Genomic DNA, 15,762 nt, shown 5'->3' on the forward strand with positions numbered 1-15,762 from the left:
TCCCAGCAACCAGCGGGCCAATCGAAAGTGATGGGGTTGATGTCACTCGCCGCGGCTCCGCCAATCAAAAATCCAAGCCGAGCAGTTCTCACTTGTAAACTAGAGAGGTGGGAGCAAAGGCAAACTTCATAGAGTAGGTTTGGCGGGGAGGGGGGAGGGGGCGATTATGTAAGCACGAGCAAAAGCCTGTTCCTGGCGTTCCCACAGATGGTGTGTGGAATGAGTATTTTATTAGATTACGTGGTGGGCCTTCAAGTCTCTGGTTAAAAACAAAACCTACCTTACTCCCAAGGTATTTGCTCAGGGCATCCTTGTGGAAATAGGTGCTCCCTGCCTTCATGAAGTCACTGCACAAAACCACTTCGAAAATGATGCAACAGGCAGGGAAAGAACCAATTCATGCCTAGTGGACAATTAATATTTCTTCTTCACATAGGTCTACCCACAGTCATTGCCTGGGCAAGATACCTCATGGAACTGTGGGAGTAGGCCACACAATTGCACAGGAATACACTGCCAAAGCCAATAACATCTTCTGCGAGGACATCCATAAAATCTTCCCAAGGCGAAGGCCCTGCCTCCAAGGCAATGGCATTCATGAATGAAACAATGTAGCACCACTGATATATGTGCCATGAGAACCATTTTAAGACCTTCCCCATGCTTTATTATTGATTTTCTTCCCTTTCTTCCATCAAGGAACTCTAGGTATCTTGCATGTGGTTTGTAGGCAGTCTCCCATTAAGGTGATGATCACATCCAGACCTGCTTAGCTTCTGCAAGCTTACCATTCAGGGAACCCACCTAGGTGCATTCTTGTGTCATTGGATGTGCATAAAGGGTTTTGAAATGGTGGTGATAAAATGTGTGTGTCATACACAGCAACAAGAAGTCCTTTTTTCTTGAATGGACAAGTCTTCTAGATACAGATAAGTAGCATGTGCCCAAAGTTGCAAAAGTAACTTAAATGTAGTGGATGAAAATGCTGATCAAATTAAGTTGTGGGATTTCTGGTAACAAATGGCCTAAAGTCATTCATCTAAAGATGGGATGAATTGAGGTGGCCACATTTCCTCCTGGAATCCATTTATAAAACTGTCAACAGCAACAAGGGATGGAATCAGAATTGGCTTAAAACGTCATCTAGTCCAAGTTCTACTCCGTGCAGAATTGGCAATGCAGGAGCAGAATCAGTGACATGTGGCCTTTCAGCCTCTTCTTAAACATCTCCAGTGAGATAAGAACCTACCACCTCCTGAGGCAGTCTGTTCTCCTGTCAAACAGCCGTGGCCATTAGAGTTTTCTCTTATGCTTAACTAAAATCTGCTTCCTTTTAACTTTCACTCATTGGTTCTAGTTCTGCCTGCTGGAGCAAGAGAGAACATGTCTGCTCCATCTACTCCATAAAGGTCCTTCAGATACTTGAAAACCACTACCATGTCACCTCTTAATATTCTCTTTTCCAGGCTAAACATATGCAGCTCTTTCAATCATTCTTTAAAGGACTTGGTTTCCAAAATCCCTCACCAACCTGATCATCCTCTTTGTTCACACTCCATTTCTTAATGCCCTTCTTAATGTGGCATCCAGAACTAGACAGTGTACTTTAGACATGGTCTGAACTGTGCAGATCCTATTACAACCCCGTGATTTGGGCACTATGTTTCTGTTACTGTAGCATCACATCACACTGATGGCTCTTGTTCAGCCTGTGATCTTCTAAGACACTTACATTATTTTCACTAGTACTGCTGCCAAGCCAGGTCTCCCCCATCTTTTCTTTTCTTTTTTTTGTACCATTGATTCTTTGTACCTAAATGCAAACCTTTGCATTTATCGCTGTTAAATTTTGTCTTGTTGTATTGACAATTCCTAGACAGATATCCTTAGCTCTATTATGGAACTAAAGTTCCCAGAGTTCCAGACAATCATGTCAAAACATTTAAAAATGAGTAATTTGATTATGTAATGCATTCAGTTGTTCATTATAATAACCATTGTCAAGTCCTAGTAACATTTCCAAAGTGGCTAGTGAAGCAGGTAGATTTTCTGTCCCAATGAGCGGATTCACTCCGCTGACTGCCCCCAATTAAATATAGTGGACCTACCTCACAGTACACCAATTACATTTCTACAATTTACCTTAGTGATTCAGAGTCTTAGGCAGAAGCTGAACAAACAAACAAGAGTTTTATTTAATAATAATAATAATAATAATAATAATAATAATAATAATAATAATAAATTTTATTTATATCCTGCCCTCCCCAGCCAAAGCCGGGCTCAGGGCGGCTAACAAATAAATAAATAAATAAATAAATAAATTTACAGAGAGAAGTTTGTGAAACAAAGTTGGGCCAGGCAATTTGTTCTTTCAAGTAAAAGGTAACTTATCACTTAAACTAAATACAAGGATGTCATGGGCTTAAACACAGTAGTATGTGCACATCTTTTCTTAAACTTCAGTTGCTAAAAATCAGTTGTTACACTTCAGGTAGATGCTCAGGTTTCCAGAATAGGTGGTAAAATGCTTAACTCAGTTTCTTGTTCCTTTACTTAGTTATGAGAGGTTTTAGTTAAATACTTTTGATGCTGCACAGCTTCCTTCACAGATTAGTAACTTGGTTCCCGAGTGAGGGCCACTTTTCCTCGGTTCCCCTCTCTCTTAACAATCTCACTCTTGAGGTATCCCAGTTAGTATAACAGACCCAGCGGGTCCCCACAGCTCTTGTTATTGGTTTGAGGGTCGTCTTTTCCCAGGAGATCTCTGGCCTCCTGACTGGAAGGAGACCCAAGAATAAGAGTGTCTTCCCACAGTTTCTTCCTCTCCTGCCTCAGACTCAACCCTCCAGTTTAAATCCTTTTTTACTTTCCCAAGACCCTCAACTGGGTCTTCCTATCTAAACTGAGAGGCTCTGTTCTCTGGCTTTAGATGTTCTCCTCAGAATGGATGTTCCACTCAAAACAGAACCAGTTCTCCCTCAGACAAACCTCTCCTGATCCCTATCTCTCAACCTGAGCCCTATGTCTCATCTCAAATCAAGCCCTATCTAAGTCTGTCCCTCAGAAATGGCTTCTTTTACTTTCCCTCCGAAAGTGCTGGCTCCGCCTCCCTCTGACTGGCTGTCTTGGGAGCAAATTAGAGAGAGGCTCCAGCCCTCTGGTGGAATTCTGAGGGACTGCATCTCCAGATGCTGGTCTGGCTTTGCTGTCACAGGTGCTTATTAGCTAATCAGTTAACTAATGGACAGGTGCTCCCGTTGTGGCAAAGTCTCTTGTGTAGACACTGAGCACAACCAACAGCTTTTGCTTGAGATGAAGTTCAAGTCATGAAAGTACTTTGAGATGGCTACTGACCAGAATGAAGAAAACAAACCATAAGCTGCCTCTAGTGGAGGGACAAAAAAGAGGACTATAGTGACCTTAGGGTAAAGGAGTGACAAACAGATCAGCATTCAGGTCAGAGTGCCATTCTTGAATAAAGGCAGGGACACTGTGAGAGTAAATGGGAGGGAAGGGAAAAGAACATTATTTATGTTGTGTATTGAGTCAAAGGATTTTATATCTGTATTATTATTGTCTGTATTTGCATTAGGGTAAAGTAACCGCCTTTTGGTTCCAGAGGGTACAGCTACTATTGGTTCATTTAAGCTGCTGTATTTGGATCCTCTGTCTTATTGGTTGCCTCCAAAAGGCAGGACTGTGATTGCCTGAGATTGTTCCCTCCAAAATGTATCCTTTCTAGCTTGTTCCCTGTCCCTATAAATGTAGCTCTCCCCTCCTCAAGTCTCAGTCTTGTTTGCTTTAATAAAGAAGTGTTACTAGAGAACTGTCTCCAGCATATTATGTCAAGAGAGCTGAAATCACAAACCCCACGTCACAACAACTTATTCTTATAGCATATAAGCAAGTTCCAGATAAATGTGAACCAAGAGAGAGTTAACAGCTTCCCCCTTCATTCATTTAGATGTACAGAGCAATCTATACCTGAGCTTAGTGCAGATGCATTTCCTGTTCTTTGTATCTTCCCAGTAAGCTTTACAGATGGGGTAGTGGAGCCTGAAATACAATGGACTTGCCCCGTGAATTCACAGGCCCATCTCACAGTGCCTCTCTGACAGTTTGACTTCTTCTTAGTCTTTCAGCAAAATATGTTGGGGTTCAGAGAGATAAGAAGGCAGTGTGATGTAACGCAAACACTCATTTTCTTCCTGCTTCCTTTACCATGCCAAAGGATAGAAGAAACTCCTGGACTTTTCAATTCTTGCATCTGTGGTGCTAGGAGCAAAACCTCCTGACTTTTCCATCCCTTTACGCTCTTCTATAGGCTTCAAGAATCTGTAGTTTCAGGAAACAAAGCAAGCAAGCACACAATAAATACTAGTTACAAAGAAACTCTGTCCAGATCTCATTGGCCACACAAAATGAAGAGGAAGAAGAAGGAAAGATAAAAGATATAAGGGAATGTAATCGGGTATATATAAAATAAAAAGGTTTACAGGATTTCTTCAGTGCTGAAAGAAATCCATTCAACCAGTTCTCAGTGGCAAGTATGCTAGGCATCAGGAGGAGGAGGAAGTAAAAGTAAAGAAAAATGTAAATAAAAGTTAGTTACAGACTCCTAAATTGAATAGGAAAAGGATTCTATTCAATAGCAAAAGAGTAACAAAGAAGTAAAGATATATTTCTAAACAGAGCATAAGTTGAGCAAATTATTTTAAAAAACAGAAGGGCTGAAATGAGACATGGATAAACTAACATGTCAAGAATTAGAAAAATCCAAATGACATAAAAGAATATATGGGTGAGATCTAATGTTGCACCAGCGTATGTAGCAGGTCCTCTCCTTCTTCTTCCCCTCTGCCCCCATCAGCTCTTTAGTGTCCCCCCCAACTCTCCAGAGGATTTGACCTGGAGGGGGGACCGAAGAAGGAAGGAGAGAAAGGGGAAGTCCTGTTGTGCAAGCAGAATACCATAATTGAATATCATCCAATGGAGAATTGGTTAATGTAAAATTATCTAGGATGAGTGTTGCTTGCCCTATTGCTCAAGACTGTTAAGACCACTTTCAAGATAAGTTCCAAAGGAGAGTGACTGTGAGAGTATTGTCTTATTTAGGAGATTAAGACATAATATATCCAACAGTTTGGAACTGAAATTAATATATAAATATTAAATATTGTATATCAAAGTATTACAGTGCAAGTCTATGCATGGCTACTCAGAAGTAACTCCCATTGGATTCAGTGGGACTAACTTCTAGGTAAATGGCATTGGATTGCAGCCTTTATGACACCTTATAATAGCTATGTAGGATGTACTAAACTGAATCTTGAGAACTTTTCAGAAGTGATATGATCCTTATCTATTCAGAGTGAAAAGTTAGAAAAATTAAATGAACTGTTATTGTATATGGTTCTCTTGGTTGATTTTGCTTTCATTACTTATTCAACAAGGGCTGAATCATAAAATAAATGCAGAATATCTAAAATGTGTTTTTATTTTCTGACAACAGGCTTTTGAAATATTGGATAAAACTGATGTTGGACTGAAATTTCCTTTCATAGTGGATGGCGAAATTTTAATAATCTGATATATTTATGTTCTGAAATTTTACACAGTTTTAACACTGATATTTCAGCAATGCTAAAGAATATGTAAAAACCACATTATCACAAGGGGCTTCTATGGTGTTCTGAGTGTGTGCAAGGTCTTTCAGTCTGAACCTTCAGTGACAGTTCAATATGCTTATTGGTGAAGAGGCATCAAGTTACTGGTGGGCAGATACGACTACTCCGGCTAGATTTAGCCAGCGACAAGGAAAAGTGTTTAAAAAATTCTAAGTATCAAGAGCTTTGCTACTTTCGGGCCTAGGTTTTTTTTCTTGGTTGACCTTTAAATCATTTAGCTATAACTGCATGTATACTTTGCACTGTATTTATTATTAATCAGAAAAAAGACAGCTTTCTGTTTCAAATGCTTTCTAGGATCCATTGGCTTTAGTGTGATGGAAGGTAGTCTAGGTTTCAGAGCATTCAAAATAGGTCAGAGGAATCTGAATTCAGAATGCATCCAATTGTGTTTAAATAGCAATGTAGTAAGTGCCTTAGTAATACAGACAGCTCATAGTTTCAGCTAAGAAAATCACATTAAAAATATATATTACAGAACATGTTCCAGCTAACAAAGTTACACCCTGTAGGAAAGAGCACAATTTTAAAATAAAAGCTGTCATAATAAAATTGGACCTTGCTCTGGTAGTTTCTACTCTGACTAAAGGATATTTCCATATTTCACTTCATCAACTCAACATGGGGAGTTTCTAGGCTGATTGTGTGGCCTTTGGAAAGAGCTGGTCTCCATCAGGCTATGTACACATGGCATCTTATTCTAGAATCAATGGAGACTGAGTGCTTGTTTTTTTGTTTGTGGTCCTCATGGAGTCTAGAACTATTGCATATTTTTGTGCTTTGTTGTTTAGTTGATTAGTCATGTCCAACTCCTCGTGACCCTGTGGACCAGAGCACGCCAGGCACTCCTGTCTTCCAATGCCTCCCGGAGTTTCATCAAGTTCATGTTGGTCGCTTCTATAACACTGTCCAACCATCTCATCTTCTGTCATTCCCTTCTCCTTGTGCCCTCAATCTTACCCAACATCAGAGGTTTTCTTTCCAGAGAGTCTTCTCTTCTCATGAGGTGGCCAAAGTACCGTATTTGAGCCTCAGCTTCATGATCCTTCAGAATGGAGGTTTGATCTTTTTGCAGTCCATGGGACTCTCAAGAGTCTCCTCCAGCACCACAATTCAAAAGCATAAATTTTCCGGCGGTCAGCCTTCTTTGTGGTCCAGCTCTCACTTCCGTACATCACTACTGGGGAAACCATAGCTTTCAGTATATGGATCTTTTTCGACAAGGCTTTTTGAGATGCTATCTAGGTTTATCATCGCTTTTCTTCCAAGAAGCAGGCGTTTTTTAATTTTGTGACTGCTGTCACCATCTGCCGTGATCACGGAGCCAAAGAAGGTAAAATCTGTCACTACTTCCATTTCTTCCCCTTCTATTTGCCAGGAGGTGATGGGCCCAGTGGCCTGATCTTCGTTTTTTTGATGTTGAGCTTCAGACCATATTTTGCGCTCTCCTCTTTCACCCTCATTAAGAGGTTCTTTAATTCCTCACTTTCTACCATCAAGGTTGTGTCATCTGCATATCTAGGGTTGTAGATATTTCTTCCGGCACTCTTTATTCCAGCTTAGCCCTACGGATTTTGTTGGATTCCAACTCCCATCCTGCCTGACCTTTGGCCATGCTAGCTGTGGCTGATGGAAGTTGGAGCCCTGCAGGTGGGGTGGGGAGGGACAGATTCCCCAGGACTGGCCTGAGCCCTTTGTTTCTGCTTTTGAGTGGATCGTTGACTAGATAGCCTGTAGAGAGCAGACACGGTGCTCTCCAGAGGTTGATGCACCCCTGGTCCCATCAGCTTCAGCCAGCATGCCCAATAGTCAGGGATCATGCGAGTTATGGTCCAACAACATGTGGAGGGCAGCGCTTTGACTTTGTTTGATAGAGGATAGCAGGTGTTCCTGCAGACCCCTTGCTCAACACAGCAGGTGGTTCCTGGGGTCACCTGCCCCCACATTTGGCCTTGTCACCAGTATTATCCACTGAGTGGTGCTTATTCTAAAAACCCCTTTGACATATTCAACTTTGACGCACAGGAGGACATGCAGGAAACACATGAAGAATCTAGCAGCTTTCCCCTATCTGAAGGTCCTAGGAAGGGATATGAATAAAAAGTGGGTGAGGCCTTGGACATAATTATGGGAAGAACATTCCAAGGCGTTGGGCAAGAACCGAAGAATGTGAGATGAAGAGACAAAGAGGGAATTGATCCTGTTGTCTGTCTCGAGTGAGCCATCATGAAGGGATGCAAGGCTCTCCAGAACTGCCCTAGTGAAACTGCTTCTGCTAATGACACATTTTAGGAAATGTACTCTGTACAGGAAATCTGCAGAAAGCGGAGGCGGGGAGGGGCGGCGAAGTGGTGGGAGGGCTGAAACGGTGCTGCTCTCTGCCTTACAGGAAGAACAATTCTCCACATCGAGGGATGTGAGCAAGTATTCGGCTGCTTGCACGTACAGTATAGGGAACTGGCTACGTGTACCACGTTTCTTACAACACGGCGAAGTTGAGGTCCCCGAAGCGTCCCCGAGCCCCTCCACACAACTTTGTTTGCCGAAGTTCAGCAGCCTTCGCCTCTTTAATGCAGAGCGAATGGTGGTGGGGCCGCACCAAGCGACTGCACTGCAGGCTGCAGATGTACGTGCACCGAAGCCACGCGCTGCTCAGGCAAAAGTACAGACATCGCCCTTTTAAAGCTGTTCTGCAGGCAGCAGAAGGGAGGGGGAGGAGGAGGAGGAGAGTTCATCTGAGGACACAGTCCCAGTTCTCAGAAATCCCTTCGCTGCTGGAACATCGAGCTCCCTTTACTGCAGTTGAACAAACTGCCCTAGATTGGGGGCTGGTAAGCCCGCCCCCAGCTCGTGCAGGAAGCGCAGGGAGCCCGGACCCACGTGAGCCGCACTGAAATTAGCACCTCCACCTCAGAGACAGGCAGGCAGGCGGGGGGGGGGGGGCTGCGTGACTTCTGGCCCCGGCCGTCATCCGCCTGCATGTCAGTCGGAGGAAACGCCGGATCACCGCGTCCCTTTTTTCGCCCTGGGGCGCCGGGGAAGCTGCTGCAGACCTTCTTTTCCACCCCCCGCGGGGCTCCCTGTACTTTTTTATTTTTAAGGGCAAATGCAAGATCTGACAGCCTGGCACGTTTGCTCGGCACAAATGCAACCAGGTGCCTCCCACACCCCCTCCGCCCCCCCCCATATAACAGCTCCCAGGGAGGGCGAATGCGTGGAGAGCGGATGGCTTGCTTGCGAGGAAGAGGAGGTCGCTCCCCCCTCGTTTTCTCACGCGCGCAGCCACCTACTTGCGGGGGGGGAGGGGGCTTCAGGATACGCCGCCCACGCGGGCTTAAGACTGGTACATATTTATAAATAGCACGATTAGACATAGCAGTACACGCTGGGGGCACCACAGGGCCCTCCTCTTAAGAAAAAGGCCGCCCCCCCCCCCGTAGCACGAGTGTACGCAAATGACACATTGGCCGTGATGGGGGCTGTTTTTGCTGCTGCTTCTGCCTGCAGCTTTTCCCTGTGAGTCAGAGGGATGCGCTTCCTGGGGCTGGTTTTTCGAACACTTTGTTCCATCCTCCCCCCGCATCAGAGGCGCTGCCTCGTTTCAGTCACCAGATCCCCACGTTGGTCCCCCGCAGCCCCCTCTGGAGGTGACCGGACACGTGCCCCGTGGGAGCCGCGCCCGCAGCTCGACCCCCTTGCCGAGCCCCCCCCCCCCGAAGAAGGAGCCCCAGAGGCACCCAGAGAGAGCAGTGCGGGTCCCGCGGCCAAGCAGCGAGGAATGGGGCACACGCCCCCCCCCCCGCCTCTCTCGGCGCCTCGTCTTCCCTCCCTCCCTCCCTCCCCGGCTCCGCCCCCCGCCCCGCCCCCTCGGCGCGACTCCGCCCCGCTTCACCTCGAATAACCCTCTGTTCCCTCCTTGGCCAGCCCCGCCCTTCGCCTCGCAGACTCCGCCGCGCGAGGCCCCCGCCCCTCCCTCTGCGCAGGCGCCTCCGCAGTGCCGCGCGCGCGCGCGCCCGGGAGGCGGGAGGGAGCAGCTGGGCTCCGAGGCCGCGCTCTGCCGCTCGCCTCCCGCCTCCTTCCCGGGCGGGGGCTTCGGCTGCGACTGCGGGGCTTGCGGGGGGGGGGGGAGGCCCCTTGCCTCTCGGCGGGGATGGCGGAGGAATGGCGCCCCCCCGCCAGCCCGCCCGCCCGGGAGGGAGATTCCTCCTCCTCCTCCTCCTTGGACGGAGCAGCCCAAGAGCCCTTCTGGCGGCCCGGCGGGCCCGAGACGCGCTTCCAGGCGGCGCTGCGGAGCTCCGAGGAGGAGGAGGAGGAGGAGGCTTGGGCTTGTTTACCTCCTCCAGGACGGGCGGGAGTTGAAATCTGGGCAGATGCAGAGGACTCGTGGGGGACGGGGAAGGGAAGGATGGGGGCGCCCCGTTTCTACGCTCCATTCGGGCGGCCTAAGCACACGTCCAGGCAGACGGGGGGCTGTGTGTGTGTGTGTGTGTGTGTGTGTGTGTGTGTGGAGTGAAGTGAGTGTTGTTTTTCAGCCAGACGTTTTTGGGGGCGGGGGGGGGCCGGGGAGAACGATCAAAAGGGATAGCACTTCTCCAAACAGAACAATATTGCAAAACCTTTCTTGGAAAACGTGATGTAAAAACCTTCCAACACCTCCTTAATTACAGTCCCTAAATGCTCTCCTAAATGAGGAGATAATGCAACATTTTCAGAATTTGCTCCTTTCAGCCCGTCGCCAGGAGAAGATAGTGCCATCTGTGAGAACAGGCTAGCACATGCACATCTCATATGGATTTGACAAACGCATAAAATAGCCACAAGGACATCCACAGAGTAACTTAGATGGAGTAATGGGGAAAAGTGGTCCTCTTACCTATTTGAAGCTTGAACTACAGGATGGAGATAATGGGAAGGCATGAGCTTCACACAGGACTGTTTGCAGCCCAGTTTCTTATACAGCCTGACTGGTTTCATAGGTCTCCAAATTTGCTTCTACCTCTTCAAAGTTTGACATGACAGTTCCTCAAACAATAGGCCCAACTTCTGCTGACTAAGTGTCAATAGTGCATTTCTGTGTTTTCTACAGGCCTCTCTTCTCTTTAGGAGATTATAGCTAGGGAGGTCATTGCTAAAAAGCTCTACAGCTGCACATTTCTACATCTCAAGAGTCTCATGTGTTAACAAGTGTGCGGGGCATATTTGCATTGACAGCAGAGCAGGGCTGCACTTTTAGCCTTGCCCCCCCACAGGTCTTCCTGCAATGACGGGATGGGATAGTGGTCTGCAGAGAGGTTCCAGCACATGGACACCTGCTCGTGTAGGAGCACCACACGACTCAGGTTGGGCAGGTGTCCTGATTGTGTGGAGCTCCCAGGCATGAGCAAGTGCTCCCTCACTGGAATGTCTCTGCAGACAACCATACACAGCATGTGGTTGCACAAAGAAGACTCAGTGGCCAAGGTGGGGCTAAAAGCTCATTGGATGATCTTGGGTACGTCATTATTTCTTATTGTAATTTATTCAGGTGGTTGTGAGGAGGAAATGGAATAACCCTGTGAATGGCACCTTGACCAGTAGTGAGGTATGGAAGGGAGAGCTGGACCATCAAGAAGGCTGATCGCCGAAGAATGGATGCTTTTGAATTCTGGTCTGGAGGAGACTCTTGAGAGTCCCATGGACTGCAAGAAGATCCAACCTCTCCATTCTTAAGGAAATCAGCCCTGAGTGCTCACTGGAAGGACAGATCGTGAAGCTGAGGCTCCAATACTTTGGCCACCTCACGAGAAGAGAAGACTCCCTGGAAAAGACCCTGATGTTGGGAGAGATGGAGGGCACAAGGAGAAGGGGACGACAGAAGACGAGATGGTGGGACAGTGTTCTCGAAGCTAGCAATATGAGTTTGACCAAACTGCGGGAGGCAGACAGGAAGACAGGAGTGCCTGGCGTGCTCTGGTCCATGGGGTCATGAAGAGTCGGACATGACTAAACGACTAAACAACAACATGGCACCTTGAACTCTGCTGAGGGAAGAAGGAATACAATGGTGAAAAGGAAGATAATCAGTAAGCAACAGTATCCTATCCTAACTCTAGAAACCATTATTCAGACATGATCACGAACACAATGCCATTGCATCTCCCATGCCACACCTCATATTTGCCTTAGAAGAGTTTGGATTTGATATCCCGCCTTTCACTCCCTTTAAGGAGTCTCAAAGCGGCTAACATTTTCCATTCCCCCCCCCCCACAACAAACACTCTGTGAGGCGAGTGGGGCTGAGAGACTTCAGAGAAGGGTGACTGGCCCAAGGTCACCCAGCAGCTGCATGTGGAGGAGCAGAGACGCGAACCCGGTTCCCCAGACTGCGAGACTACTGCTCTTAACCACTACACCACACTGGCTCTTACTTGGGATCTTGCAGAGTTTAGATGCTTTAATGCTGTTGCATGGTTGCTACTGTGGTGCAAGGTGGAAGCGAGTGCAAGACCACTTGCAGTGCAGTTCTAGGCATGCCTGCTTGGTGGGGAACCTTTTAAAGCCTGAGGGGCACATTCCCTTCTGGAGTGCTGCATGTGAGCAATGGGTGCGGTCAAAGGCAAAGTGGTGCGGTCAAAGGCAACTGAGGTGACTCTTACCTGTTTTTAGTAGGTGACATTCCATCTGCAAAAAATATGTATACACACACACTTCTTACCAGCCTCTAGTCAACCAAGTAAGAGACATTCCACTGGGGCAAAACCCCTCCAGGAAGCTGCCAAGCAGAGTCAGTGAAAGGTGCTGGGTGTGGGGAAGAGTCATGAGGGCTTGAGGATCACCTTTTGCCCTAGGGCTGAAGTTTACCACCTCAGATGTATAGGACTGCAGCCTGAGCTGGTATCCTATTCAGCTCACCCACTTTCACATTAGATAGGTTGGGGTCTTAAGAGCAGAGGACCATACGGCCCACTTCAGGTGAACCTAGCTTGCCTGAGCAATGAGATGTGAAGGATCACTCTTCCCTTCACAGCTGTCAGTTGGTTTAAGCCATAGATTCCCAATTTTGACAAAAGGGGAAACTCTGTTTAATCAGAGACTTCCTGGTTTATTCCTAGTTCATGTAAAGGGCCTACCTGTAAAGTTCATGTAAAGGCCTGCGAAATCAAGAGATGAACTGTAACACCAACAGTTACCAGGGAGATCTACTCTTTACAAGGAGCTGCAAATGACACATCTGGATTTTATACGGTACTACTGGCTTATCAATTCTGTTGCGTCTTATCCTTTTAAAATATTTTTATTAATTTGCTCTTCTAACTGAGTGCTGGCACAAAATCCTGTTTTTGTGCAAATCACCTGTAAATGAAATGTGTGGTCTATTACTCAGTCAACAGTGAAATGGCAGAGCTTAATCTATTCTCGTCTGCTTATTTGGATTCTGGAACCTCATTGCAGTCTAGCAGTCTTAATTAGGTCAGCATTGCATGCCTTTTATTTGACTCCCCTCCCCCCACCAACCTCCCCCCAAAACACTTCACAAATGCAGCTCCATTTCTACGTTGTATTGCGATGAGGATACTTTTACTGTTTATAAACTGTAGCAAATAACATAAATAATTGTCAGGAAGTGAACTCAATTTACTGTTCTCACCATCTGAGGAAGGTCACCTTAAGGTTTGCAGTCTCTTCCAGACAGTCTTGGAGAAAAGTGATCATTTAGATCCATTTTAATCCAGTTATGGAATGGAAACAGGATTGGTTGGTGCCCTCGTGGATGGTTTGGGCTGGGGAGAGGGAGAGGTCACCTTTTTGGCTCCCCTGGACCTCTCGGGAGCCTGCATATGGCACACAACTCCTTGTTCCAGCTCCGTGTTTTCCTTTGCTTGGCATATCCCATGGCAAAGATGATGAGTACCACCTGTGATCGGAATCTAAGACTTATCCTAACAACAACAACAATTTTATTATTTATACCCCGCGCATGTGGCACATTTATTCCCCAGCTACTTTGTGCGGCTCCCAGCAGAATAGTAAAAACAGGATAAAACAATAAATTAAAAAAAACTTCCCTAAACAGGGCTGCCTTCAGATGTCTTCTAAAAGTCAGATAGTTGTTTATTTCCTTGACTTCTGATGGGAGGGTGTTCCACAGGGCAGGCGCCACTACCGAGAAGGTCCTCTGCCTGGTTTCCTGCAGCTTTGCTTCTCACAGGGAGGGAACCACCAGAAGGCCCTCGGCGCTGGACCTCGGTGTCCGGGCAGAACAATGGGGGTGGAGACGCTAATCCAGGTATACAGAGCCGAGGCTGTTGAGGGCTTTAAAGGTCAGCACCAACCCTTTGAATTGTGCTTGGAAACACACCTGTTGCTCTGCACAGGTTCAGGCACAGGTCCATGCTTTGCAGTGCCATGTCCCGTCTTTCCCTGTAAAAACTCTCTCTTTAAAGCTGAAGCGCAAGAAATGGCAATTCAGCTTTTCCACAGATTTGTGTTTGCTCCAATTATACTGCTCCCACCCACTTTCTGCATGCAGAAGCTGTCAAGAGTGGCTGTTAAATTTTGCTCCACCAGGCCTGAGGGCAGCAGGCTAGCTCTGGAGGCACAGGCTAGGGCACACCGCTGTGGGTCCTCCTGCAGAAGGAAAGAGCCAGGGGGCTCAGCAGGAACAACCAGATAGCTGCCCCTGCTCCCCACTGCCAGCATTCATCAACTGAAGTAGTCACCAAATTCTGCCTCGGGGGGTGAGAAGAGTATAGGGCATCAACTATCTTATGCACCTTGCAGTTCCAGCTGCTTTGTTGTTTAATTATGTTTAATCCAATGACTGCTGCAGCACATTGTTGCTGGCTTTTAATTCCAAAATGCTACTTGTTGAAATTCAGGATATATGTGGAAAAGTCCATCCAGTCCCTTCAGCATAAATGCAAAGAACTATTGTCCTGTGAACTTTAGACCTTTTCGGATAATCCATCACCCTAGTAAGCACTTGCTCCTATGCCAGTAGCTGGAAACAGAGCAGAGGCAGTGGCAAGTTTCAGAGCTTGGATATTTCAACAGTTGTATTTGTATCTGAGAGTTGATATTCCTGGCAATGACTTTGTTTCTTCACTTAGTACAAGCTGTGGTATGGAACCAGAAAAATGCCAACTGTTGATTTATCAAAAGAAGCAATATTTTAATATTAGCTCATTGAATCACCCCCTTTCAATAAAAAATCATTTTGACAGATCAAGTAACTTAGGCCCATAACTCTGCATAGCCATGGGCTGCAAAGGTGATGTAGCTGCAGCAGCTATGGGTACAAAGCATGTGGGATAAGTGTCCTGCAATGTTACTAGTAGATTGGATTTCCATGTCACTACTGTGTACAAGGGCAATTGACATGATCGCCCCCTCTGGTGCTGTGGAATCCATTTTGGTCCTTGGTATAATGAGGAGCTGTGATTGATGAAACAGATTAGGCAAGGGTTGGAGTGTAAGTGGTGTAAATCTCTCTCAGGAGCTGACTGAGCACATGTTCCAGCTCATAAATGGGCCTACTATGTAGCAGTGAGGGAAGAAAAGAGATCCTCCTTCATTGCCCCTATGGCATCCTTGGGAAACTGCCTGGCAGAGTTGTTTCATGTGGTCTGGAGGTTGGTTGTTCCTGTCCAGCAAGGTGGACCTCTGGAGCACATGGTGACCAACTGTAACTGGATGACAGTTGAGGTGCTGCAAGTGTGACAAGGCCAACTGAGATGTCCAATGCAATGTCGAGCTCCGTGTTGTGGGATCAGTTTCAGTCAATGTAGCCTGATGATGTGGACAGCATACCTGCTCCCTCTGGCTTATTAAAGCTAGCTGGTGTGGGGTGACTGAATGGGTCAGAGGTGTGGTAAGCAGATACTTGCATGATGGAGTGGAGTCTACTGTCTTTAAAGAGGTGGTGGTGCGCCCACTTCTAAAAAACCCACTCTAGCCCCAGTGTAATAACTATAGACTGGTCACCAACACCCCTTGCTTTGCCAAGTTGGTGGTGGCACTGAATTACGGTGGTTCCATCTGTATCTTCAGACTCGTTTCCAGAGAGTAGCACTGGGTGAGTGTTCCTCAGCCC

This window comes from Podarcis gaigeae (genome assembly GCF_964106915.1).
Source record: "Podarcis gaigeae genome assembly, chromosome: 11".
Taxonomy (NCBI): Eukaryota; Metazoa; Chordata; class Lepidosauria; order Squamata; family Lacertidae; genus Podarcis; species Podarcis gaigeae.